The 13,188-nt window shown below is 39.9% G+C and overlaps 1 long non-coding RNA gene across 1 annotated transcript; it reads left to right on the top strand.

Annotated features, from left to right (window-relative positions):
- The first annotated feature begins 1,436 nt into the window (after nt 1-1,436).
- LOC141602736 (uncharacterized) lies at nt 1,437-12,811 on the top strand. Its single transcript, XR_012524646.1, has 3 exons — nt 1,437-1,628; nt 10,515-10,754; nt 12,527-12,811. It is a non-coding gene; the product is annotated as an uncharacterized LOC141602736 (long non-coding RNA).
- The last annotated feature ends 377 nt before the right edge of the window (nt 12,812-13,188 follow it).

Here is a 13,188-nt window from a genome sequence, read left to right on the forward strand (position 1 = left end):
TGGTCCGGCCCGGCCCATATTAATTTAATAATAGAGTGATACTTTTTTTTAAAAAGTTTGTTAAATTAGTTCAAACCGTTAAATAAGGGATAAATAGGCCCAAACATTTGACCCGGCTCTGACCACACATATGGGCCATTTTTATCTTCCCGACCCATGATCCCCTCTACCCCATATACATAGATATATTGGAGACAGTTTTAATCATCATATTCTTCTGTGAGTTATGATATCGATAAATCCATGGGTTGTTTGGTAAATAGTAAATTGCAAAAAAAAAATAAAAAAATTTAGCATATTTGGGGCTTTTAGCATATTTGACTAATCAATATGCTATTTGGGGTGTTTGGTAAACAACATATTGAAATAGTAGATTAGTGTCATTTTACAAAGGATTAAGATAATCTGCTAATTTAAATATGCTAATTACCAAACACTTTTAACAAAATTTGCTAATCGAATATGCTAATCAAACTTATCAACAAATTCTGCTAATTATAATCTGCTTTAACTATCTGCTTCTGCCAATATTAATCCGTTGTTTATCAAACAGGGCCTTAAACTCTTTGTATTAGCATACAAATGGCAATCTCCTGTTCATTCGGGTGGATACTAGTGGAGGCACTACAATTAGAGTACTCTTGGTTATTTATAGCATTTGGATTGATCGGATTCGGTTCTTAGTTCTTATTTATTGTATATTATTTACTCATGTATTTAATCCGCTACGAGACATTTCAATTACCCTCTTTATTTTAACTAGTGTTAAACCCGTGCAAAAAATGCACGGGGCGTAGTAACAATCGCTAAAATTAGATACGGAAGCATATAAATGAGCATGATTAAATTTGTAATTTCGTGACAATTTAAAAAATCCACAATTGAATATTCGACGTACAGGTTACTACGATTGTTACTACGCTAATCACTACCATACGATACAAATTATCCAACAAATATATAAGTAATATGAACTTTACAAATACTCAAAAATTTCTTGGTAAACTACGTTGGTTGTAATATTCGATGTACGCTTGTTACTGTCGCAGATTAATAGTTTAAGGCCTTGTTTGCTTGTAACCCTCGAGATCGCGACATAAAGTTATCCATGACTGAAGACCGGTCTTGTAAGATAAATGCTCACTTGAGATAAGGACTGGCCCTGGCTTTTGTTTATTGTCATGGCAAAACAAACAATGGGAAATTGTCTTCTACTGAACCGGACCGGAAATTTACTTGAATCTGAAGGCGCGAGTGTAATCGGGCATTGTGCACATACGACTAAAATATGAGTATAATCTCGGTAAGAAACAACCGACCCAATAATACCATAAACTGGGTAAATAATCACCGACCCATCTAAACGATCCAATAATAAAACCTAATAGAACATCCCCATATATATACACTCACAGTTCAACAATCCCATTACAGTAAACCTATTTTTTCGGCCGTCACTCTTTCTAATCGCCTCACATCTCACACATCCGCCGCTCTCTAATCTCCTCACATCGAGCCGCTCTCTGATTTCTCATCAACGATCTCAATCAAATCATGTGATCGTCGTTGCTTTCCCGTCGTCTATTGCCTTTCTCAGTTGATTTCCCGTCGTCTATTCCCTTTATTCGGTATGTCAATTTCATATTCGTTTAATTATTCATTTTTTCATGTTGATTTTGTTGTAATTATCATGTTTCTTGATAGTTTTTCAAATTTTCGATTGAATTTTGTTAAAGGTTTCATAGATCTGTCCATATTTTGTTTTAATTTCAATATTTCGATTGAATATTGTTAAAGGCTTTGTTTATGATGTTTATTTTTGTGACAAATTTGTTGATCTTAATTTTTGTGACATATTTGTTAATTATTTTTGATTTTTTTCGTCTCAAGGATGTTAATTTATCGAATTTGTACAAATTTGTGTATACATTGAATTTCTGTGATTTTTTTCGTCTGAAGGTCTCAAGGATGTTAATTCATCAACGATTTTTTATCATCATTTTCGAATTAACAAAGCAATTTCTGTGCATGTTCAATTTCTGTGATTTCTTTGTTATTTCAGGTGTATCAAATTTATGTTCATTGTATCATTTTTGTGTTAATGTTCTTCTCTACACCTCAATTTGAGAGACTAATTTCTGGGTTTGAAACCCATGAATTCAACCCCAATTGTTCAAATTCAACCCTAAATGTCTAAATCACCAACCCGAATCACCAACCCGAGTCAAAAACCCAAGTCAAAAACCCGAGTCCGCAACCCGAGTCAGAAATAACTCGAGTCCGCAACCCGAGTCCGCAACCCGAGTCAGAAACCCGAGTCCAAACCCAAGTCCAAACCCGAGTCCAAACCGAGTCAGCAACCCGAGTCAACCTTGTGAGCAACCCGAGTCTGTAACACCCCCATACTCCAAGTGCCTTACCAGGACCACTCAGGTATGAAGACATCACCATCTCGGTCGCCCGAGGTATGATAATCAAATAGACAAAACAGAAACAACATTTATTATAAGTAGTTTAATGAATAAGTACAATCCTCGAAACCAAACTGAAAGTACAATACATTATTCCAAACTATCTGTCCTCAACTGAAATGTAAATAAATGCTAAACTACAGCGGAAGACTCTATCGTCATGTCGTGGCCATCCCAGCTATCCCAGTACTCATCTCTATACCTGCTCAATATCTGCTCACCATCCCCGAATGGATCACCGCAGGTTTACAAAACAACACCGGGGTCAGTACTAATCACACAATCAATGTAGACAACAATAATAAGACAAACAGACAGCTGAACTGTCACACACACACACACACCACCAACTCCCATCATCTCAATACTGACTGTCCACTGGACCAACCCTGCCAGTGGGGGACCGCAGCCGTTCCCACCTAAGCCCCGCTCATCGTACGAGCGATAACCCTGTCCATTAATGTGCACATCCCCTTCCGTGGCGGGTTCCACGAAGGGCGAAACTAGGGCGTGAAGTCACTCCCGCAAGTGACCCCACTCAGCCGAGAACGCATCTCGAGAGCTATAGACAACCAAGCACAATCACAATCACAATCACAATCACAATCATCATATCAAACAACTAACTACAGCACATCACCAATATCCCATTATGGGACTAATACTGAGTAGGAAATCCTACCTGGAAAGCACAACACGCAGACGGTATCTACAGCTGTATCAAAACGGCTCCTCTACGAATTCTCCTCCTATCATACATAACACATAAAGACTACCAATTACTTACTACTCAAAACCCCCAAACCCTAAATTAGGGTTTGACCAAAACTAGCAAAACATTATAAAAATTATGCTAGAAGCTTACCCTCGACGCAAGGAATCCAACAACACGAAAAACAACAAGAACCGACCGTCTGAACTCCGGGAATTGTTAAGGATGCGATTAGGAAGAAGAACTGACTGCTTTCTCTCTTAAACAGGTTTTAGGTTTTGGTAAAAGTGTTTTAAAAAAAAGACGATTATATTTAAATACCTTAATCGCATAATTAACAAAACCCGCGAAAAACACCCCGTAAACCGGACACTCGATCGAGTACCCAAGGTACTCGATCGAGTACCCCCTTACTCGATCGAGTACCCCAGCTACTCGATCGAGTACCCGACAGGTCAGAAACTATTTTATTTCGCAACTTGCCCTTACTCGACAGAGTAAGGGCTACTCGATAGAGTACCCCAAGACATATAAATACGGAGTATTACAGTCTTCCCTCCTTAAAAGGAACTTCGTCCCCGAAGTTCAAACCACCACTAAACGAAGGTACTCCCATAAGCCTCCCGACTCGAAGGTCAAACAAAACACAACGTAAAACATGATACTAACCCCAACCTATCCCGACAAACATACCGACACAACATATAAAAGGTGTATATAGAACTCTTAAAAACTCTCGCGATCATCTCCTACCCCCCTAAAAGAAACAAGGTTACGTCCCCGTAACCATACATACCTGATCAAAAAGGAAAGGGTAACGCTCTTTCATGATATCCTCCGCCTCCCATGTAGCTTCCTCAGTCTCGTGGTTAGACCAAAGGATCTTAAGCAAAACTGTCTCACCACTCCTAGTCTTTCTAACCTTTCGGTCTAGAATCTGCTTAGGCACCTCAAGATATGATAAAGACTCATCTAGCTCTAAGCTCTCTGCCTCCAACACATGTGACGGGTCACTCACATACTTCCGCAGCTGCGATACATGAAACACATTATGCACTCTCTCCAACGCAGCCGGTAAAGCCAAACGATAAGCCACTTCCCCAACTCGCTCTAAGATCTCATAAGGCCCTATAAACTTCTGACTTAGCTTGCCTTTATTCCCAAATCTCATAACTCCACGCATCGGAGATACTTTCAGAAGAACCTTGTCCCCAACTTGAAACTCTATGTCCCGACGATGTAGATCTGCATAACTCTTTTGTCGATCGGGTTGCTCTCATCCGTTCCCGATCATCTTAATCTGTTCCACCATCTCATGCACCATCTCTGGTCCTAAAACCACTGCCTCAGCACTATCGTCCCAACAGATTGGACTCCTACACCTCCTCCCATACAAAGCCTCAAACGGTGCCATACCTTTACTAGTGTGATAGCTGTTGTTGTAAGAAAATTCTATCAAGTCCAACCTCTGCTCCCAGCTACCACCAAAATCCATCACACAAGCTCGCAACATATCATCCCAGGCCACCAAAACGTTTTCTTCAAATCCTTGTATAGCTTGTCTCCACCTGGAGGAACTGAATATGGTGTGCAATGCGCTTCTGTCATGATCGTCTTTTTCAACTCCTCGTCATTCGGAACACACCACCTACCATCAAACCTCAAACTGCCATCTGTATGAATAGAAAAGCGGGACTCTGTCCCTTTCTCTACTCCAGCTCTCCACTCCACTATCTTAGGATCCAACGCCTGCTTATCCCGAATATCATCATAAAACTCCATATGCACTGTCATATCACCCACGACATCTCCTTTCTGCATCATATGTATCCCAAAGCTCGCTACCTCATCCCTCAGCCTCATCAAAGATAGAGCTGTACACAAGGAATGTACATTCTTCCTACTCAAAGCATCAGCTACAACGTTGGCCTTCCCTTCATGGTAGATGATTTCCATGTCGTAGTCGCCAATCAACTCCATCCACCTCCTCTGTCTCATGTTCAACTCCTTCTGCGTGAAGATGTACTTAAGACTCTTGTGGTCAGAAAATACCTTAAAGATTGCTCCATAAAGGTAATGCCTCCAAATCTTGGGAGCAAACACCACTGCACCCAACTCCAGATCATGAGTAGGGTAGTTCTCCTCATAAGGCTTCAACTGCCTAGAAGCATAGGCAATCACTTTACCATTCTGCATCAACACACATCCCAACCCATTCTTCGAGGCATCTGTATAAACCTCGAAATTCTCGCTCCCCTCAGGCAATGCTAGGACAGGAGCTGTGGTCAAACGCTCCTTTAATGTTTGGAACGCCGTCTCACAACCCTCATCCCAACGAAACCTGTTCTCTTTCCTCATCAACGCTGTCATCGGTCTAGCTATCTTGGAGAAATCTTTCACGAACCGTCCGTAGTATCCAGCTAAACCCAAGAAACTCCTAACCTCGGCAACATTCTTTGGTGCTTCCCACTTTGTCACCGCCTCAATCTTCGCCGGATCCACTGACTACCCCATCTTTAGAGATTACATGCCCCTTAAAAGCAACTTTCTCTAACCAGAACTCACACTTGGACAGCTTAGCATATAACTCATGATCCCTCAAAGTCTGCAACACGATCCTCAGATGCTCCTCATGCTCCTCCTTAGTCTTAGAGTAGACTAAGATGTCATCGATAAACACTACTACAAACTTATCCAAGAACTGTCTGAAGATTCTATTCATCAAATCCATAAACACTGCCGGCGCATTAGACAACCCAAACGGCATCACCACATACTCATAATGGCCATACCTTGACGTGAAAGCTGTCTTTGGTATATCCATCTCTCTAATCTTCACCTGATGGTACCCCGACCTCAAATCAATCTTAGAAAAGACCGTTGCACCGCTCAACTGATCAAACAGGTCATCTATCCTTGGCAAAGGATACTTGTTCTTTATCGTCACACGGTTCAGCTCCCGGTAATCTATGCACAGCCTTAAACTCCCATCTTTCTTCTTCACGAAAAGAACTGGTGCTCCCCAAGGCGATACACTTGGTCTAATGTATCCCTTCTCTATCAAATCATCCAACTGCTTCCTAAGTTCCTCCATCTCCTTAGGACCCATACGGTACGGTGCCTTAGAGATTGGTCCCGTCCCTGGCTTCAACTCAACGGTGAAATCTATCTCCCTCTTCGGTGGCAACCCCGGAATCTCCTCTGGAAAAACATCTGCAAACTCTCCCACCACCGGTATCTCGTCAACTGTCGGGCTCTCTATCCGGTCATCTCTCACATGGCACAAAATCAACGGACATCCCTTCCTCAGATACGACTTCAAGGTAACAGCTGCAATCAACTTAACTTTGGGTTTGACTAGAAACCCACGATAAGACACACTAACACCCTTAGGGCCTCTTAGGGACACTTTCTTTTGATGACAGTCTATCTTAGCCATATACTTCCCTAACCAATCCATCCCAACTATCATCTCAAAACCATTAAAAGGAAACTCTAGCAAGTCTACAGGGAAATCGACTTGCCCAACTATCAAAGATACATCTCTAAACAACCTCCCACACGATACAGACTCACCCGAAGGTATGAAAACTTGCTCCCTAACAGACTCATATACTCTCAAACCCAACTGTTTTACATGACTCGAAGACACAAACGACTGAGAAGCCCCCGAATCAAACAAAACAAAGGTAGGAACACCATTAACAAGAAATGTACCGGTGATAACATGCGCATCCTCCTCAGCTGCTTTCTTCTCCATCATGAATAACTTGCCATCGGTCTTTCGCCCACCTCCCGGACAAGATCTTGGCCGATGCGGTCGGCTTAGCACCCGACCCTTGATTGTTGTTGTTGTTGATCGGTGTCTTCTGATAAGAATTACCTCCGTTGCGGTTGCCTCCACTCTGGTAGCTCTGACTTCCCCGGTTTGGCCATGATCCCGCCGGTCTGTTGCTCGCGAAGCTGCGCAGTCTCTCGGAAAGATCCGGTGCACTTGTGCACTCATGTCTCTTGTGGCCTACGCCACCACAACCAAAGCAGGTCACTCCCCAACTATTGCTCGCACTCCCACGGCCACGCCCAAAGGAAGCCCCAGCACTAAACCCAGACCCAGAAGAAAACCCCTTAGATTGATTGTGGTTGCCTTTCTTGAAATTAGATTGGCCACCACCCTCGCTCTCAGACTTCCTCTTCTCTCCACCAGACCTCTCCTGAGCCATCTCCACCAACCTCTCAGCTCTTCCAGCCCTCTCATAAGCTTCCTTAACATCGGTAAGGATTCCCACGGGTAACTTATCCATAATCTTGGTAGTCAATCCACTCTCAAACCTCAACGCCAGGTTCTCCTCACTCAAACCCATATCCTCAGCATACCTGGACTTCTCATTGAACTGTCTGTAGTACTCGGCTACCGACATATCAGCGGTCATCTTAAACTTATCAAACTCCTCCCTCAACCTACTCCTCACATGCTCCGGTACGAACTCCTTCCTCACGACCCCCTACGAAACTCCCCCAAGGTATAGCGGGTAAGCCTTGGTTGGTGTATATCTCCTTAGCACTCACTTTCACCGAATCCCACCACTTGCCAGTTTGCCTCCCTCGGATAGAATGCAGCTGATCCACTCTCATCTCATCGGGAAAGCGAACTAAATCTAGTATGTTCTCCATCTCCCTCAGCCAACTATCAAGAAGGTTAGGCTCCTCAACTCCCTTGTACTCCTTCGGGTTAAACCTCGCAATATAGAGGATGACTTTAGCATGGTCAACCTCCTTCTCCTTACTCTTATCCTTGTCCTCATTCACTCTCTTCAGGGTCTCAGTAAGAGCATCCTGGTGCTCCAACATCTTAACGATGTCATCCGTGGTCATAAGCTCTGCTCTCGCGTACAAAGCATTTCTCTTGGGCGGCATCTTGAAACTATACATATATAAGAAAAGGGGTAGATATGAACATACGTACTAAACTTCAAAACACGAAAACACGCTGCCCAGAACCTACTCGGTCGAGTATCCAAACCCACTCGATCGAGTAACGGGCTACTCGATCGAGTGCCCCCATGTACTCGATCGAGTACCCAAACTCCAGAACCAAACAGACTTTCTGATCTCTTACCTACTCGATCGAGTATCTAGGCTACTCGATCGAGTGACCCCCTACTCGATCGAGTACCCCTAGTTACTCGATCGAGTGCCCCAAAACTCGATTCTGGATTCAAAATCGCCAAAAACCCACCCGATCGAGTCAGTCTCACTCGATCGAGTAACACTAATACGTAAGAGCTACCCGCATGTTACTTCGTACACTAACATGCTAACCTTATAAAACCACATAATAACATAGTAAATATGCTACGCATCTATTCTACTATCAATAAGATCAATTCATCATGCCATTAAAGCCACATTGTAAACATCCAACATGTTATTCCAACATCAAATCTACACATATATTACTTTTCTTTCACATTCCCAACTTCTCCTTCAACATCCAACAATACACACTTCATCACATTGTTAACAAGTTAACCAAGCATACATATACTCGACAAACACTTTCCCCCGTGATCGGTTCAAAGTTGTAGGGCGACCCCCGCGACTTTAGGACGTCTCCCAAGCCTTTGCACTAGCTCCTACAACTTTTACCCCGGGTTCATTTTAATTGACTCCCTATGTTCATTAAGTTCATTGGTTACAGGTTTCAGGATCGTCTCTCTGATACCATTTGTAACACCCCCACACTCCAAGTGCCTTACCAGGACCACTCAGGTATGAAGACATCACCATCTCGGTCGCCCGAGGTATGATAATCAAATAGACAAAACAGAAACAACATTTATTATAAGTAGTTTAATGAATAAGTACAATCCTCGAAACCAAACTGAAAGTACAATACATTATTCCAAACTATCTGTCCTCAACTGAAATGTAAATAAATGCTAAACTACAGCGGAAGACTCTATCGTCATGTCGTGGCCATCCCGGCCTATCCCAAGTACTCATCTCTATACCGCTCAATATCCGCTCACCATCCCCGAATGGATCACCGCAGTTTACAAAACAACACCGGGGTTAGTACTAATCACACAATCAATGTAGACAACAATAATAAGACAAACAGACAATTTGAATCCACACACACACACACACACCACCAACTCCCATCATCTCAATCTTCGACCGTCCACTTTGGACCAGCCCCGCGATGGGGGACCGCACCGTTCCCACCTAAGCCCCGCTCATCGTACGAGCGATAACCCTGTCCATTAATGTGCACATCCCCTTCCGTGGCGGGTTCCACGAAGGGCGAAACTAGGGCGTGAAGTCACTCCCGCAAGTGACCCCACTCAGCCGAGAACGCATCTCGAGAGCCATAGACAACCAAGCACAATCACAATCACAATCACAATCATCATATCAAACAACTAACTACAGCACATCACCAATATCCCATTATGGGACTAATACTGAGTAGGAAATCCTACCTGGAAAGCACAACACGCAGACGGTATCTACAGCTGTATCAAAACGGCTCTTCTACGAATTCTCCTCCTATCATACATAACACATAAAGACTACCAATTACTTACTACTCATAAAACCCCCAAACCCTAAATTAGGGTTTGACCAAAACTAGCAAAACATTATAAAAATTATGCTAGAAGCTTACCCTCGACGCAAGGAATCCAACAACACGAAAAACAACAAGAACCGACCGTCTGAACTCCGGGAATTGTTAAGGATGCGATTAGGAAGAAGAACTGACTGCTTTCTCTCTTAAACAGGTTTTAGGTTTTGGTAAAAGTGTTTTAAAACAAAGACGATTATATTTAAATACCTTAATCGCATAATTAACAAAACCCGCGAAAAACACCCCGTAAACCGGACACTCGATCGAGTACCCAAGGTACTCGATCGAGTACCCCCTTACTCGATCGAGTACCCCAGCTACTCGATCGAGTACCCGACAGGTCAGAAACTATTTTATTTCGCAACTTGCCCTTACTCGACAGAGTAAGGGCTACTCGATAGAGTACCCCAAGACATATAAATACGGAGTATTACAGAGTCAACCGAGTCCATGCTCGAGTCAAACGACTTAAAACCCAGATATGCAACTCCAAACCCAGAAATATTCAGATCTAACCCGAGCCCTTCTCAAGTAATAACCCCAATCAGAACCTTAAAACTAACTTGGATCCGAACTCAAAATTAAACCGACCTAAAGCAGTATCCTAATGAATTCTGTCTAATTATTCTGTCTCTTGTATATTTAAAAATAATTATTTTAAAATCTTTTGTTCTAACCATTATGTTTTGGTTTCTCTTAGGTTTCAAATTGTAACCAATTAGAGTATGTCTACACTTATCGAGATAAGTACAATTACTATCATTTACATAGAACAATTGTTGATTTTCATTTTTTTTATGTTGATGTAATGTCCTGATTCACCCATACTAAGTATTTTTATTTCAATGCCTCATCCATAGCATAATGAGAGAAGAGAGTAATCTACAGCATAATGAGAGAAGGGAGTAATGATGATTTATTTGGGATATATTCGTAAAAGGTAAGTAACACTAATTTTCATTACTTTTTTTTATATGTTCCCTCTAATTGAAGGAATTTGCCAATCTAATTACTAATTTTATTGATTTTTCAGATTGTGTTTTAAATATATATAATGATATTATGGGATATTGACTGAAGTATTCTAAAAAGATCTACTTCTGATATATAATTTTTGAGGCATAGAAAGATAAGTATTTAAAACTTGATCTTATGAGATGCTTACTTGTTTCTTTTCCTCTATAGTTTTTCCGCTTCTGTTTTGAGTTTGAGTTGTTGCCCTGTTCCATTGCTAAAACTTTAGCACATCTAAGGCTGTTAACCTGCTGATTCCTTGTCTCTTTTCTTATTTGTTCTTCTTTCTTTCCTGATTTGTTTTACTTTGTACAACCAAAAATTAAGTGAGTTAAATAAGCTTTTCTCTGAAATAATTTTTTTTAAGGACCTTAGTAAATGAATGAATGTTTGTGAACTTCTATTTTTGGAATATATAATGGGATAAAGCTGCTGTTAGTGGGGAACATGTTAATTTTTGCAGTTAGTATCTTTGTTTACAACCAGTAAATAAACTTTTTTTGGCGCATTTTTTTGAAATTTTGATGAAAAATTCTTTTAGCGCATTATTTAGAAATTTTGCTGGGTTTAAATTTTCAAGATATAATTTATTTAAATTTTCATTTTGCAAATGTTATTGTACAATCGGTAATGTCATTTTTAACCTCACGTTTTCAAGGACACCCCATATTTATTTTGTCATATTAAATGTTTCTCAGCTATTTAGAATTACAGAATCAGTTCTACTGTTGTAATTATTTTGAGACCATTATGTTAATAAATTCATTTTTGGAACGAATATGAATGTCTTTATAAATATTTTGAGACCATTATGTTAATAAATTTAGTTTTGGCTGATGATGACTATTGTTTTAATTAGTTATTATTTTGGCATGTTTTTTGAAAGACTAATTTTGAGACTCGCAATTTCGTTAATAGCATGATTTTTCGGAACACATGAATGCCTTTATTATTATAATATGGATGTTGTCGATTAAAATTAGCCTTTGAATGTTCGGCTATTTTTGGTTGAGTATTTTTTCTGTCTCCTTTTATGATATTGACTAATTAAGCAATTATTAGGCCAGCAATTCTGAAATAAACTTGCGTCGTCTAACATTGAAGAGAAAAATTAGAACTATTGTTCCGAGTGAAACAAACAGCCATGCTAAACTACTTGAAAATAGAAAAATAATATCCGAACTATTGCTGAATTACGTCAAACTAAAATAAAATATAAGACACTTTTTTGCTTCTTATGCCATCTAATTCTTCGCTGATTTCCCTTTTTTTTTTGCTGATGCTTCGTCTTGCACATCTCCGTCCTTGTCTATCGCACATAATGTCCTCTTGCTTGACGGTGTCAATGACTCCGTGTTACTTCCAGTTTCATTTTTTCCATCCTGCATTTTTTCTTGTTTGCATAAGTTTAAGTTCTAATAGATCATAGCCTATGATAATTAGCCTTCGAGGTAGGTATGATGACTATTGGCAGCTAACTAAAATGCCACCCAACAAAAAGTGGTATGGCGGCATTTAGTTATTGTTACCGAGTTTTCATTAAATTTCGATGATTCTCGATGATGAGTGGTATCATACCGATCTGAGAGATATTTTATATTTTGTCATTTTTATTTTAATTATTTGTTTTTTTTTGCTTTATAATTTATATTTTTATGTTGATTTAATTGTCTTTTTTTTTCTCGTCTTGATGTAAAGCAAAATAAAATGGAAGCGAAGGTCGTCCGATATTTGATGAATCTAAAAATGCATGGATTGTATTTTGTATTTATCTGTCTCTAATTTTATTTATGAATCTTAGATTTTATTGATGTAATTGTTGTAATTTGTAATTTATGATTTTTAGATTTTATTGATGTAATTGTTGTAATTGGTAATATTTCATCTGCCTGTAATAATGTAATTTTATATATCTGCCAGAATCTTTAGACGGAATTTAGACGGATTAACACCAAATTTGTAATAATTTGTAATTTGTAATCTTTTGTCTAGCTAAGATAGAAATTTAATGTAATTTTGTTTTGTAAATAATAGATTTTGAATGTAGATTTTTTTTATTAGCCGGCAGAATATTTAGATGGAATTAATAGCAACTATTTCCAAAGACGGAAATTAAACCGTCATTATCAGCCATCAGCAAATGTGGAGAGAGAGTAATTAATTCCCCAAAGTTTTGTAGGGGTCCTCCATTGCTGAATATAAGGAACCAATAGGAATCCAAAGAAAAACCTAGCTTTTATACTAAGTAGATTCTAATCTCGAACAATGCATATAATCTTAGACTTCGATATCAAAGTTAATTTAAGCACTGGCAAAATCCTTCATACTTCACTAACAAATTTATATTGTAGGCTGTCAAA

This window comes from Silene latifolia, chromosome 9, assembly GCF_048544455.1.
Source record: "Silene latifolia isolate original U9 population chromosome 9, ASM4854445v1, whole genome shotgun sequence".
NCBI classification, from domain to species: domain Eukaryota; kingdom Viridiplantae; phylum Streptophyta; class Magnoliopsida; order Caryophyllales; family Caryophyllaceae; genus Silene; species Silene latifolia.